This window comes from Sturnira hondurensis, unplaced genomic scaffold (genome assembly GCF_014824575.4).
Source record: "Sturnira hondurensis isolate 20B ecotype Veracruz unplaced genomic scaffold, ASM1482457v3 Scaffold0010128, whole genome shotgun sequence".
Taxonomy (NCBI): Eukaryota; Metazoa; Chordata; class Mammalia; order Chiroptera; family Phyllostomidae; genus Sturnira; species Sturnira hondurensis.
The window spans coordinates 27,476,755-27,491,746 of NW_028082759.1; the positions used below are offsets into that span (position 1 = coordinate 27,476,755).

Consider the following 14,992-nt stretch of genomic DNA (forward strand, 5'->3'; position numbering starts at 1 on the left):
TATTTCTGATAAAGGCACTAAATCATTTTTTGCTTGAAAGTTCAATCATTCATCATCAAATATTTATGGAAGTCTATTATATGAGAGGTGCCATACTAGAAATTGGCCATACAAAGATTAGGACAAATATATACTCTTGTTTGTTTCTGGTATAAAGTTATCAGTAGGTTCAGGATGATTTTAGATCACTTCAAGACCAAAAGAAGAAGAGTTGTTGATGATACATCCTTAACATTTGACATCAACATAGAGAGGTGTTTGTAATCTACAAAACAACCATGTGTACAGTTTCCGGGTGAAAGGCATTTCACTGAAGAGAATGGGGAAGACTTTCCTCCTGAAAAGGAACAGATTCTCCACTGTTTTGAGACAATGCAGCTTCCTTTACTCGACGTACAAGAAGCAGGAGTTTAAGAAACATTGAGGGCAATGAATGCGTAACTCCAAAACAACCCATAAAACGTTGGGGTTATGTCAGATATCTCAAACAGCTATAGAGGTTTCAGTATCTTCAGGACACAAATATAACAGGCAACTTTAAAACAAACACAGTGTGCATATTAGTTAAACATTGTACCACCTTTCCTGGTCTTTCGTAAGTGTCTCTATTTGACCCGAGTCTTCAAAAACAAATAAAGAAAATCTATTTTGATTTTTTTTAGCTTTTATAAACAATCCGGGCCACCAGTAGATGGTTTAAAAATACCTTTTGGATGAAACTGCGTGTTTATTTATTTTTTCTTTGTTATTGAATTTATTGGGGTGATGGTTAATTAAATATGTTTCAAGTGAACAGTTCTATAATATGTATCTCTATACTGTATGTGTGCTCATCACCCAAAGTCTCCTTCCATTCCCATTTATCTCCCCTCTGTCTTCTTCTGTCTCCTCACACCCCCATTTTCTCTGGTAATCACCATACTGTTATCTGCATCTATGAGTGAAATTGCGTGTTTCGATTTTTCATTGAAGCCATAAAATTATACAGGTGATACAAAAAGGTGAACTAATATCTCAACTCCCAACATTACACTGACTTCAGGTTTTTCTCCATCCAACAATTAAGTGGAGAAGTCGATTAGCTCTACTTAGTGAGTCGATATAATAAGCCTATCTGAACAATCCTATTTCCGTTTTCTTACCAATAGGTGTGTTTGCCAAAACTGGTGTCTTGCTAGTTTATCTTTCCTTTAGAATCATAACCCTGATATGAATTTAAACGTGAAGTAAAATAAAACTAAGGAATAATTATCCAATATAATACATATAAAGCAAGCTGTGGTGAGATTTGAATGTCTAATAAATTATCTCATAATAATTTTATGTTACATACTTTTACATAGATGAGAGGATGTTATAACTGTGCAGTGAAAACCCATGAACGTATCAGTATAACATTATTTTATATGTATGTGTTTTTTTACAATTAAACTTCAGTCATGCCAAGAGTGTTTCCTCATATTAATTCACAATTTACTAAAGTCATTTTTCAATAAATATTTTAGTGCACTTGCAAAGCATGCAGTGAATTTTAGACTATGAAAAAAATCATTTCAAATAAAATCAAATGTCACATGTAATGTTGTGATAAATCACATTATTCATGCTTATTTATTTTAAGGAATAAATAAGCATTTGCCTTCCCTACTGAAATTTATAATAACCTACACTCGAAATGGTACAGCATCAATAATTCAGAGATTTAATTTTCAGAATTAATTCAAGCACAGATTTCAGTTGACGCTTCTGAACAACAGAAATCTCGGCTTCCCATTTGTCAGAAGGTTAAACGGCTCCACCACCAGCGGTGTTACTTGGAGTGAATATTCATGCCTGCTGTTATGTATCTACGTAAGGCAACGTATTTCATCCACATTCAAACCCAGCTCTGCCACTCACCAGCAGAGTGACCCCGAGCAAGTTGGTCAACATCTCTGTTCCTTGGCTTCTTCTGACAACGTTCGTAGGCACCTCACAGGGTTGCCATGACATACTACTAGTACATCCCTCCAAATATTAGTAACATACATCCCAAAGGTGCTGTGAGATTGAAATAAGTTAACATTTGAAAAGTTCTTAGGAAAAGGCCTGACATAAAGAAGCTCTAAAATGAAAATTTTTAAATGGGCCAGAAATCTGAGATATCACTCACATAGGACCAAAATCTGATTCTGCTTAATGAAGAATATACACGTAAGGAGGTCAAGACTGGTATCAGCCTTAAATACTTCTTTGAAATCCACATGACAATAAAACTAATTATGATAATGTCTTTCAGAGGATGCCCTTGACATTTCTTGGATGAAGAGAAATCTTATAAACTATCCAACAGACCACATTCAGCGATAAAAATTTTCTTCAAAAGTGTTTTGCTTAACACACAACCATATAGTCTCATTGACTAAGCTGTTCAGTAACAAAATATAACAAAACACCCTAATACTCACTACTGTGACCAAAAAAAAATCACAGAAATTCTCTCTCCTTTTTTATCTTTTAATATGTTACAATAAAAAATGTTACTTCCCATAAAACAATAATGACTTAAAATCCCTCGTGAAAAGATCAACAGGACACATGGTTTGTGTTTGCCTGCATTCTGAGCAAAGCAGCCCTTTCTCCGCCACACTGCTTCGGGTCTCTCCCCAGGCTCATCTGCAAAATATATTGGTCTGCCTCAACTAGAAAAAACATAAAACATAATCTTGACTGTTGTTTCATTCCCTTTATAAGACTAATAATTCAGTTGTCTTATACCCAGAAATGTAGTCTTTATGACATGTTCTGTTTCGTCCTGACATTTTTATACCATTTTTCTTTAAGTGTCACATATTTCGAAAGGCGTTACAGTAAGTCACTGCTCAGGAGGCCCCACTCCGCTCATGGAATGCAGGGAAGTTGGATGAGTGCACGAGTGGGATTGAGAACACATGGACACGGGGCAAGGGCTGGGGCTTTCTCGTTGGTCTGAGATAGTCAAACACCTAACCTATTTCCACTTAAAAGTAAAATAAAAAGAGGAGCTTTTCATCATGTTTTAATGTCACTTTTCTTAGAATTGAAGTTATTCAAGACCAAGCCTGCACGATGTAAAGTGAAAACATTTTTCTCCAGTTTAAAGCACATACCATATGTGTTTTTTTCCTGCAGATCATGTATACTTTTATTAACCATGGCTTTCCAAGTTTGCATCTGGAGTACAGAATTAATTTTATTATATTAGAAAGTATATTACAGAACTGGGAAGATGTGGCTGGTCCAAGCACTCGAAGTAACTTGAAAGTCACTCTCCCATCCAGTGTCCGTGGCTCAGTGGGAGCAAGTGAATGATGAAAATGATCTAACAAAACTCTCCAGCTTTTTAAAGTTACATATACATATTAGCCTTTCTTTGAACTATTAATCAAATCCTTACATTATAATACCCATGAGTAATTTAAGCTATAATCAATCCTACTATAAACAGTTCATGAATAGGCATGGGTACAGACGGATCACCCCAATCTTGGTATACTCTGTTTCCTCTGTCAGGAAGAAAACAAAAAAATATTAAACTATGTGACAAGTTTAAAGCCTTGTCTTGTGTTCCCAAATGTCAGAGATCAGACACTTTTTCTTTTATTCTGTCAGTCTCTCCTTATGGTAGTATCAGTAAGTTCACTGGAAATGGCTTCTATGACTTGTATCACATAGTTCACAATTGTCTGAAATCAGTAATTAAAAGGGAAGCAAGGTTTGGGGTCTGGTATTTAAAAGTCTGACCGAAGAGGGGAGGGAATTTCAGGGGAATTTCAGGGGAAAAGGGGAAGGGTTTACAGGAACAAGTATAAAGGACACATGGACAAAAACTAAGGGGGGTGGAAATGGGAGGGAGGTTCGGGGGCGGCTGGGGGGGTGGGCTGGGATGGGAGTAAAAGGCAGAAAACTGTACTTGAACAATAATTAAAATTAAAAAAAATTTTTTAAAGACTAAAAAAAAACTTTGGCTGAGACAAATAACACTGTTTCAGAAATAGTCATATGTTTGGCAACTTTTCCAGGAACAACAACACTAAACAAACCAAAAAACAAAAACACAAAACCAACACAGTTCTGAGAATTATATTAAGGACTAGCCCATCCTAACTTTTAGAAAGGAAGTTTCTCACCACAAACCAAATACATTCCTCTAAGTGTACACTCTCTCATAAATCACAGAGATGTTCTCTACCAGGTACCACTAGCCACCACAAGCTCATTGAGTGCGAGGGGGTAAAAAGAAGATGAAGGAAAAAATCTAACTGGCCGCATGGTAAGGACTTCCAGTTTTCTAAGGATGTTGCTCACAGGGCATCATGCCCACTGAGCTGAGGTGAGGACCAGTGTGCTGCCTTGCTTTGTATACTCCTGGAGTTGGATACAAAGGGTAGACTTGCTGTGATCCCATGCTCAGATCAGCAGCAAAGAGGCCCCAGGGGACAAGCACTGTTGTAAACCAATGGGAGTCTTACCCTTGGATCAATAGTAGCACACTGGGACCAGATGAGCTTATTAGTCTACTTGAGGCAAACTAGAGGGGGGGCTGTACTCAGCCCTATACTCCCATCAACCATGCCACTTTCTGCTGTCTGAGCCTGTGGCTCACAAACGAGGGCTCTGATGTGTCCTGTGCCTCTGTTTAACCTGTCAGCACTAGTCTGGTACAGGGTCCCAGCCAGGAGGTCAGGGCTGAATGAAGATGCAAGTGCACCCGCCACAAACAAGCACACATTTGGGCCTGAGTGGACCGAACCAAAGAAAAGTCCAGAAACCCATCAAACTCTACATGGGGAATTAAATACACGATTAAGGTGCCATTATGGAAAAATGTTACATTGCTGCCTTACAACTTAGTCAAAAACACATCATTACACTGTTAAATATATTAAGGTAAAAATAAAGTGGAAAGTGCTCTATTTTGAAGTGGAGAAGGCTTTTTTAAGAAGAATACAAAATCCTCTCTAAAGGTCTGAATTTCTTTCCCAAACCAGCACCCGGGGCAGCCTTCCTAGCACTGGCTGACTTATAGGACTATCTCATTTCCAAATGCCGTCTGTCCCGTCTTGCGACTCTAACCGGACAACATGAAAAGACATCTCAGGATACAAGAGTAGGGCTCTCCAAACACCCTTCTAGAAAGAACTTGACAACACAATACAAAAGTTTAAGTTACCCCTTAGAAGTCTTAAACAATTTTACCTAAAGTAACTGCCAGGTAACATCATGATATTGCATACCATTCATAAATACTTCTTTTGCCAAAGAGATCAAAACATTTTGCTAAACATCCTATAAACATTATAAAGACAAGTATTTTTGAAAGTTTTCACTGGAAGTTTTTCCAAACCCGGTGCCCTGAGACTTATACTGATACCACTACAAAGAAAATAAGAAGCTTCTTTTGTGTAAAATGTTTGAGAATAGAATGATTAGGTGTTTTTCTAGGACTGCAGTTCAACAGCAGCCTCTGACAGGAAAAATAGAACCTGTGAGCACTGGCGATCTTTCCTGTTTAAGGACTGAATTTGATCCTATGCAAATCCAAGAAAAAAAATGTTTGCTGCTGTCACGTGTCATTCGTTACATGAAAGACAGAGCCATTGAAGCAGAAATCCCCACTCTATGTAGATTAACTGGGGAGCCACAGCCCCCTGTGTAGTAAGTATGTGGTTTCAAAACCAACTGCGCGTATTCTAGAATCCACCCAAGGAGTCACTGGGAAAAGGCAAAAGCAACAAACCTTTATTTACAGCAAGTTAAATGATCCCCATTTTAAATAACCACTTGGGGAGAGCTGATGAGGTCCTAAGAATGAGCTGATTTGAGCAACACATAATATACAAAAAGCCATTCCTAGTCTTTATTAATGTAAGAATCTAAATTTCATCCCTGGAATAAAGAGTATGAAAGATATCCTTTAGTTTTTGTTCGAAGACATTAACTAGTAAATTTAAATTAAAAATGTCATTCCAGGAAAATGGTTAAACATAAAATGAAAAGTATGTTATAAAATTTTCTATTACTCTCTACATTTTGTGAAAGAAAAAATCATGCACAAATAGCTAGTACCTACCACACCTCTGACACCATTCTAAGCTCCTTATAATTATGTTGTACGCCGGATGAAAGGCAAAGTTTTGTAATACACACCTAATGGGTTTGTTGTGAGAGTTTAAAATAGGTGTTGTGTAAAAACTATCTGACACTGGAGACACCCAATAAATACCAGTTCCTAGTATCTCATTTAATTCTCACAACAAACACCTGAGGCCTAGAGCTGTGAAATAACTTGCTTAAAGTAACGTGTCTTACTCGGGAGCCTATGATTATAACTGCACTCGTCCTGAATGTAAGTAAACAGTGTATTCCCTCCTTTCTCTTGTTCTCCTCCTCTCTCTCCCACCATACAGTCTACGTAAACAGAACAGTTTGTATACGAATGACTCAAATTTATACACTGCATATATAAATAATGGAATACAACGCATGCTGAGTGGTAGAATTACATATTTTTATAGCTTCATTGTCCGTCTTTTCTACAAGTAACAGGTATTCCCTTAATAGTTATCTTAACGATGAAGATCCTCAAAAATTTAAATAATGAAAAGTTTAAGACTTGTTAAGCACCTAATAATTCACCGTCAGTAACAGCAAAGATTCTCTTTGAGTTGCAGCAATTATTACAACAAATTGTTTCTTTCAGTGCTAAGAGATGCCTTAGTAAGTTGGATTGCACCCTTCCTGCAGCTCCTAATTCACCCGGGGTCCACAGCAGAAAAACTTGCTGAATGTTGTTTGGAAACACCCACAGGGCGCCATAGGATGTGGAGGACAGACGGGTTGGCCTCTGCTCTGGAGGAGGAGTGATCGTATTCTGTAGACGTGAGATAAATTTCACTGCGCTGTTTTTAAAGTTCTTCCTTTAGGTACTGGATTACTTATTATTTGGAGGCTTGAGAAAAAAAACTAATTAAGCAGCTACACATTATCCTATGTCAACCGTGCTTTACCATGTAAATTTGCTAAGGGACAGAATTCTCTGGTGCTGCTGAAAGTGACACCTGGCTGTGGAAACTGGCGCACCTCCACGGTGGTTTCTGGGAGAGCGGAGCTTGGGAAGGGGCTTGCTTTTAGGGGGAAAGAATGAAGTGTATTTTTTCAGGAACACATGCTCAAAATGACAAAGAGATGGAGGGGAAATGGCAGGAGCAGGTTCCGTAAAGGGGCCCAGAACAGGCAGGTGGGGCCCCAAAGGGAGCAGGAACCACCTGAGGTCAGACCTTGCAACTGAGCTGGAGAAGTTGCATCCACCTGCCTCACTTCTTGAAGAAGGTACATTGATAATTTCCTTTCTCCCCTTTTCTTTTTAGAGAAGTGTAAAAAGAAAGATGGCCTCATTCTTATAATCCCAGCTACTGGTGCACCAAGCCGGAGTGTGAAAACACAGCTGTTGAGCCTTAAATTTCATTCTGGCAACATGCTTGAGGGTGATGATGGGCTGTCTGCTCCAAGTCAGAAAACCCAGCCTCCCAGACTGCTAACGGCAAGCTCCTTCCTGTCATTCCTCACCTGCAACTCTTCCTCATAGCCACTACCTAGCAACAGCCTCCTGTACTCAGCACCTTTTGTTTGTTGGAAAGTAATGAAAAAAGACCTAGGTCTGTAATCCAGTTCAATATGCACACCCTGGTAGCCAACTTCTGAGCAAGGTGAGGACAAGACTGGCTTTTTCTAGAATACAGGAGGCAAGAAGATAAAGCACTTTTAAAAGTAGAAGTATTCAGCCCAACAAGGCTTTGAACTCATCTAGGCTCCAGTGCACTGGCCTCTTTTCTGTTAGTTTGTAGAGGGGAGGGGGTCTAGACAGGAGATACAAAGAATGGGTAACCAGGAAAACGAGAACCAGCTAGCTCTAAGGAATTACTTTCTAGAGTGAAAGAGAACTTAAAAAGCATGATATCTTTTTAATCCCCCTTTCCCATGCCACCAACATTAAAAGAAAATTAGGTAAGTATACATCCAGGTTGCCTTTCTAAAAGACAGAAAGAGGACTAGCTCTGGATGTGCAACTGAAGATCCCGTGTGCCCCCACCAACTCCCCATTCCAGCTATGAGGGGAAAAGAATTTAATTGGAAGGTACAAAGAAACAGAAAGCATTGTATCACTTTAAAATATTTTATGAAGGAATATTATCTAGTTGGTGAAGATACAGAGTGGAAATCAAAAGGAAGTAGCAGTAAATGTACCTCCCTTGAATAAACTGATACTAACATTGTTTCTTAAATCTCCATACAGTAGTCTACTGTCAAATTAGATAATATGAATTTATATTATTATTCAAGAAAGAACTCCGTATCAGGAGGCCCATATTTCAGTGCAGAAGGATTATATTATTTTTCAAGGAAAGCACATTACTCTTTGAAAAACAGAGAAGTTGACCTTGGCAAACAGTTAGTGAAATTGTTCTCAACTTGATTTCCCTTATAGGCAATGGGTGGGAGAGCACATAGTTAGTACTGCTTTGTGGCATTGTTTCAAAAGAACTCTCATTATTGTAGCCAGAAATGAGTAGAGAACATCTAAAAAATAGTTCACATTACAGCGTAGGGAAGTGATGGAATTCTGGTTTCCACCTTTTATGTTCGGTAGTAAAAAAAAATCTTTTAGAAGGAACGCCATCTAGATTTTTGGTAGTAAATAGGTACAGACTTAATGTATATTTATCTTTTTCCCTTGATGGATCATAGTCATTTTTCCCACAAGTAGAAACAAACAAAAATAAGCATTCATCCTTTGATAAAAGTCTAAGATTGTGTAACTATTGTCCATTGTGTTGTTTTGCTATATTCCCTTATAATTCAGCTTTTTTCCAAGTGGCATATGACCCTTTTTATGATGATTTACAATAGATTGTTTAATTTTGTCAGGGCAAAGCTTGGCATCCTGTCTTTGCCTATAGATTACTCAAATCTGTCTCACCAGATTCACCCATCCCAACTCTTCCCTTCGTTCGCGTACTTCTGACTCCAAATCTCACTACTGTGCTTGGTATCATCATTTTATATGATAACAATAACATACTACTAGTGCAAGAAAACATTTGTTGGGTGACAATAATGTTTTTGAAGCATTTTTTGCATGTTAAGTCATTCAATTCTCTCAGCAGCAGCATCGTAAATTAGATAATGTCATTGTCCATGCCACAAATTTGGAAACCGGGACTCGAAGAGATGGACTATAACTTGCCAGGATCACAAAGCTCTTAATGGGTAGATGAAAAGGCCATTTACTTCTGATGCAGAAAGCTGACCAATTCTCTATGAAAGCAACCTGCACCTTGTGTTGTTTAATGACCTTCACATTTCTGACTACGGGTGAGAAATTAAGTCAGTCCTGGAGAACAACTCTGCTGTTGGGGGAAAACTAATTGAAAAAACGTAATGAAATTTTTCATGCTGAACATCCTTCCTTTTTGTCACTCTCCACTCAAAACCTACCGTAAGGCTCCAGCTTTTTCTATTTACTGCAAAACAAAAATGAGTCAGCAGGGATTACGGGAGAGTACCAAGAGATTGTACAGTAGAAATGACAATGACAAAATAGGTGATGAAAACAATTTTTTTCAAAACTGAGAACAAAATCTGTGTTTGACTGTGTTTGCACACGCTCACACCCCCAACTGTGTTACTAAATGACTGGATCAAGGTATTATGAATGATAATGCTCCACCTTCTAAATGATCAATATGGAAAATCATTAACAAATGCAACCAAAGCAATTGATGCTGATTATTTTGAGAAAAGGCATTTGATTTTTTTTTAAAAAAATTGATGAATAGCAATGCCATGGATGAGTTCACCTCTGTGTATAGAGATCCAGCCTTGTGTCTCTAAAGATAAGTTCAGTAAAGGTTTAGTAATTACCTGGCATTTCCTCTCTTTGATAGTCTCCATCTTCTGTAATTTCCTCTACCACAATTTTTAAATAGAATTTTTAAAATGTTTATTCGGTAAAAAAAAAAATCCCCTATTTTCCCCTAACCCATAGTCCCTTGCTACCAGGAAAATTCCCACCTGGCCTTTGAAATTCTTGTTTCATAGTTAGTGGCCATATGATCTGATAAGAGGACAGCAAGCCCTTGAATAAGGCCAGTTCATTTACTTTCGCTCCTCGCACCATTTAACACATGCCTACATAAGGCCACCCAGACAACAAGCAGATCTGGAATTAGGTCCTTTCGGCCTTCACCATAGAGGAGCAGGCCGCGCCGGATGCAGCAAAGCGCTCGCGTCCTCGGCTCCCGCTGGAGGAGCCTGAAGAGGACGAGCAGATTAGAATCACTTTTTCTATCATCCTTCTCAGCTCTTCTCTGTTCTCACTCATATTTTTATAATTTTATTAATTTATTTTTGTTCAAGTTTTACAAATTAAAAACCTTGTTTTGAGGAATAGTCACTCTTCTTAAATGAAGCTCCGTGAGAAGCCCCCCCAAACCCCACCCCCCCGCAGCAGGTTTGAAATCTCCGTTATGCCACCGACCCCACGGATCCCTATTGAACAGAACACAGGATTTTCTTTTTTCATTAAAATCCAAACATAAAAGTAAAGAAGCAAGAAGCTACAAATATAGAAATAACAGCTATTACCCTCAGATGCCACTTCCTCCTCCTGGTCCATTTAGTCCCCTCTCCTGATCTCCCTTTGTCCTTTTCTTCTGTCTCAACTCACATCACTACAAATCCCTTCTCGGGGCTTCCTTAAATATTTATTTTGTACTACCACCCATCAAGCACCTTGCTAGAAGTGGGCAACTTGGGATGGATAGAACATATATGTCCAGCCTTAGGAATTCAAGTCAAGAAGGTAAGACAAATAGCTACAAAGCAGAACTGTAATGGGGGGTACGAGTTGAAAAGAAGGAGGTCCTAATTTCCCAGAGGTCCGGGAAGCCTTCCTGGGGGTAACTTCTTAAAGGAGACTGAACGAGTGATAGGGGGAGAAGATGTCCAAGGAAGTGAGCTTTTAGAGCAACTATCCACAGGAGGAGGAACAGGGCGATTACTCAAGAAAGCACACCACTTTAGAAATACAGGAAATTTAATGGGTAATGAAATACAAGGTGAATTTGGAGGCAGCAAAGGGATGAGGGAGGAAGGAGGCAGTTTCTACTCACAGCCTTTCTATCAGTGCGCGTTGCCAGCGTGGCTCCCCTGGATGATGAGTATCACCTGCCCTACGCAGACAGCTTTGAAAGGCTACGGCAGATGGGTCATAGTCTCCATTTAAAAAAGAAATAGAAGAACAGGTGTTGTTGTTTTATCCTTGCTCCCCACTGGCAGAGGTTGAAACAACCATAAAATCCCAAACCTTTACTCCTTACTAGTGACATCAGGCCACCTGTATACCTTGTCCTTACCTCAACAGTTACACAATCTGTGGGGATTATTTGCGAAAGGCAAAGAGTGTGTGTGTGTGTGTGTGCGTATGACAGAGAGAGGGAAGGAGAGGGTGAGACCAAGAGAGTAAACATTTACAGAAGTGTCATCAAGCTTTAAGTCTACTGAAAGTTTTTTTTCCTCATAATATAGATGAACTTTTCTAAATAATTTAATACCTTTAACAAGAAAATAAAACCATATGAGTCCTCCATAGAAAAGGAAAAAGAAGCTTATGCATTTATTCTGCATTTTTTTATTTTTGCCTGAGTGAAAAGAAGTTTGCAGAAACTATCCAGAAAAGGCATTTTTAGCATTAAAATGCATATTTTTAGGGATACTGATTACAGGGCACTAGCTACTGAAATCCTATAGATTCCTCACTGGAACTACTCACAAAGTAAGGATTAAGAATGTGAGATTCTCAAAGCAACATCACAGCTACCAATGCTGTGTATGGGGCGCGAGCCCCGCTAGGGCAGGGGATCTGCTGGCTAACTGAATTTAGGAGGTAAATATCACAAACACTATCAATCAAGTGCTAATAACTGCTTGTTTTGGTTTCTCATCTAGCAATACAATTTGCAAGTTTATTTTGTTCAAAAGATTGAACGTTGGCTAGACTGTTCTAGCTAATGATGGGATTACCTGACTAGGGACACAGATTTTTACAGAGTATAGCTTTAGACTTAATCTCAACTCTGAAACAGTATTCCAGCTTTGTGTTTCTGAAAATCATCACTGTAAATCACATAAATGGAAATGTCTATAGATGTAATTAAATAAGGAGAAATATTCTTCACTCTTTGTGCTTTGATGATATATATACATGGGCTATGCTGTACATTCCGTGAGGATTTGTGTTGTGCTTTTAAGAGAATAAAAGACATTGGAAATGACCTGAGTTTAAATTCTTTTGACTCATTCAACTGGGATTGCTGTAGTGCTTGGAACGGAAGGAGGCTGAAAGCAAGACTAGAAAGGAGACAGATATTAGTGCCTGTTGTAATTACTATGTTCCCCATGGTCTAAAATGCTAAAAACGAATGTTTCCTCTATTACAAGAATATAAACCTTTCTCACTGCAAAGCTATTAGCATGTATAATGCACACGTCTGGAGATCATGCTGCCTCTGTCATTCTTTTGAGAACTTTAGAGACCCTGGTTATTGTATAGTCCTGAATTATAGCCAAAGCATAATGTGTAGTCCTGTAGTTTTTCAGAATATTAAAAAAAAATCAGTGTCAGAAATTTTACTCATTTAATGGTTCAGCCTTTTCCAACAAATTAAAATGGGTGTACTGTCTTAACTCTGGAAAAAAATTTCTATACAATTTACAAAAGAGAAGACACATTAATATGCTTCATCAACTGTCAGCGGTTCTATCAACAAGATAATTTAAAAAGTAATTCTAGAAATGTATTAATGTAATATTTCTTTAAAAGTGAATAAGAAAGCTTCTCAGCAGTCAAAACACATATAAAGTCTTGGTCTGCTTACAGCATTCTAGGGCATGTAAAGTCACCAGAAGATGAATAACATTAATTTGAACCTTTTGTACACATACATTTTCTCCTGTATTTTGAGGACAGAAATTGTACCTTCACATATTTTACATTTTTTTTCTATGATTTCAGTTCTTTCAACACAAAGGCAGAATAAAACAAGAAATGTTATTTCCCTTATTCAGCTTTAGTTTAATTTATGTCAATTTAGCATATTTTAAATAGTCTGTATAGTTTTTAAAGATAAAAGGACCATTCTAATGCTAATTCGGATCAATCTTCCAAACATATGATTCCAGGTTTCTAAAAGGAGCCCTCTTGAGGGGGCCTTTTAAAAGTGAACAAAAACGCACCCTGAGGCTGCCCAATTCACATTTAACCTACTTACATGAAAAAGAACTGCTTTGGTTAAGACGAAACTTCCACCAGCTCAGGTTCAAGCTAAACAGGGCAGGGTATTAGCGAGGAAATGAGACAGCAAATAGTAACTCCTTTCATACTAGTAAAAGAATACTGCATTTATTTAAAACAGTTGGCAGAAATTCTCATTTTAATTAAATTACATTTACTGAAATAACATTTTCATAATTAAGAAAAATAACCCGTTTCTCCCACGGAGCCAGCAAAACATAATCACAGTAACCTAAAATGGGCAAAGGAGGAATGTGATTGTCAGAATAAATGTGGCTAATCTGGATTGCAATTGTGTATTAATTTGGTAGTTTTCAGCGATTCAGAGGCCACTATTATTCTCTGCCATTATGTAAAGTTAATACAAAGTAGATAGCAAGTTTTGTTATTACTGATTCTTTAGAGGAAGTAACTCAGTACAACTTTCATATCATATTTTTATTACTTGTGAAGGGGTTAAGAACAGACCTCCCAAGATGTGCCATTTTGGTAGATGAATTACTTTGGGCTGAAGATAATTGAGACCCTGTGGGCTCAAGAGAAACTTCCACTCTTCCCTGAAATACTTAGAACAATCTAAATTTGGGGCATTGCCCATAATAAGAGTTATCTCCAATGACAACATTTTATGACCTAGCTATACAGGGCAGGGGCAACTTCTAATTACTGAACATCTGCTCTTCTTATCTTCCTGTGAATGACCTTCCTCCCCTCGGAAGGCCCAGGCTCCTTACCTCACAGTGCCACCATATATACCAATTTTCCCTTTCTGTCCTGAAATCTCTCATACATGTGGGGTTACCACATTCACATATATAATGAAATGTGGTTTTTCCTTATTAATCAGTCTCACGTTCATTTAATTTTTAAACCAGCCAAGAGAACTTAGAAAGGTAGAGGAAGATCTGTTTCTCTCCCACACTTGTATAGTAATCCGAGAATACTAGTTTAAAGATAGTATAATCAGACCTCTTCCTTCTACAAATTTAGACACTGAATCCAGAAAAGTTAAATGACTTGTTCCCAACCATTTAGCTAGCTAGAAGGGACTAGCTATCTAAATGGTTAACTAGCTGGTTAGCTACTTCTGGAACTCAGTGACTTGCCACTGCACATCTCCGTCATCCTGGGGGCAAACATTTATATTTTCATAGGTGACAGAAGAAAAAGGGAGAGAAAATTCCGTACCATCTATGTGTTTATGGTAGAAACAAAAATTTTATTCCCGGTCCACATTCAGTTTCTTTAACTCCTGTTTTCCTTCTTTTAAAAGTTCACTCAAGAATCAAAGTTTAAGTTTTGGAGGGAACAAAAATTGTCAAGTAATCAAGTTAAGTCTCATGTATTGACAAAACCAGTAAGTGAATAATATGTTTTTATGACTTACTAACGATGGTGTGAGTGAGAAAACATTTTTCCATGAAAAAAATCTATGTGTGTGTTTGGTTTTTTGAATGCTGAATTCCTCCAAATAGATAAAAAGATGGCCAACTTGTAACCTTCAGTCGTGGAAATAACACAGGAAAAATGGAGGAACATTTAAATGCGAAGGGAAATTATACCAAACCATGGGGAATGTGGGACCACCCTCGCCCCTCTTGGATATTGCTGAATGCCAGT

The 14,992-nt window shown here is 38.0% G+C and overlaps 1 protein-coding gene across 1 annotated transcript in view; it reads right to left on the bottom strand.

The window, feature by feature from the left end:
* The window catches only part of TOX (thymocyte selection associated high mobility group box), a 310,124-nt gene that overhangs the window by 239,546 nt on the left and 55,586 nt on the right, over nucleotides 1–14,992 (bottom strand). The gene's annotated exons all lie outside the window — the stretch shown is intronic.